This window comes from Xyrauchen texanus, chromosome 28 (assembly GCF_025860055.1).
Source record: "Xyrauchen texanus isolate HMW12.3.18 chromosome 28, RBS_HiC_50CHRs, whole genome shotgun sequence".
NCBI lineage: Eukaryota > Metazoa > Chordata > Actinopteri > Cypriniformes > Catostomidae > Xyrauchen > Xyrauchen texanus.
The window spans coordinates 27,473,979-27,475,027 of NC_068303.1; positions in this window are offsets into that span (position 1 = coordinate 27,473,979).

Sequence of the window (1,049 nt, forward strand, 5' to 3'; positions counted from 1 at the left end):
GTGAATTTTTACCCAAGAGTGTGCGCAAACGTATGGGTAGACAGCGAGTTGTGAATGACCCTGTACTCCTCTTTCTATAATGGAGCAGTTGTACTGAATGCCTGATGCGTCTCACGTGAGTTCAGTAAAACCCATGGACCTTTGACGACAGCGAGCGAGCGCAGTTATTTCACTGCAGACTCATTTGCACACACACATTGCATTAGCTGTAGATTCTTCTTGGACGAATTGTGAAAGAGTAAATTGATTTGACTCGATGAGGTTTTTCTTATGTGAGTAAAATCTAAAGAGAGGAGGATTTTTGGCATACAGCTAATTAATACAGTATTTAAGCCTTCATGATAGCCAACTTTAATTATTCATAACAACAGTCATGCTAACAAGCGTTTTCAATTTCTCTCCTCCAATCACAACTGAGAGAAATTTCTGTTACGTTTGACTAATTCCTGGATGAAATATCACCTCAATGTAGGTTAAACTGGGGGGGATACAAAAAGACAATTGACATGAAAACCCAGAAAACTATTGAAAATCTAAAATGAATAAATGTGATATAATTGTGGTTCCTATTTGCTCAAGTATGTAAATGCTATTAACTAGGATGTTGAAAGAACAAATTAAATCTTACATAAATTTATTTTCGTTACTCAAAAAAGGAGGCCAAAAAAAGACCTGTGAGAATCACTCTTGTATTCCCAATGTAATGACCAACTGCTCTGCGCACGAGCCTCAAACTGTGATCTCTGATTCAATCTGAATCGCGCGGAATAACTGAGCGCGTGGAATAATCCAGTGGCGGGAATTCGTTTACACAGAGCAACCGTTACAAAAATAATCCTTCAACACTCCCTTTAAAGGGCTTTTCCACAACCTACAAATGATAAAAGAGGTTATTCCACCACAGTCCTAAGAAAATGCATTTAGGTATGTGCGAGAAAAGTGTATTTACACCAGAAAAATAAGCAGGAGGCCTATGTCTGTTTATTTAAAACTGAAGACCTTTTAATTTTTAACGGTAATAAAAATGAGACTGTGAGGGATACATTTAC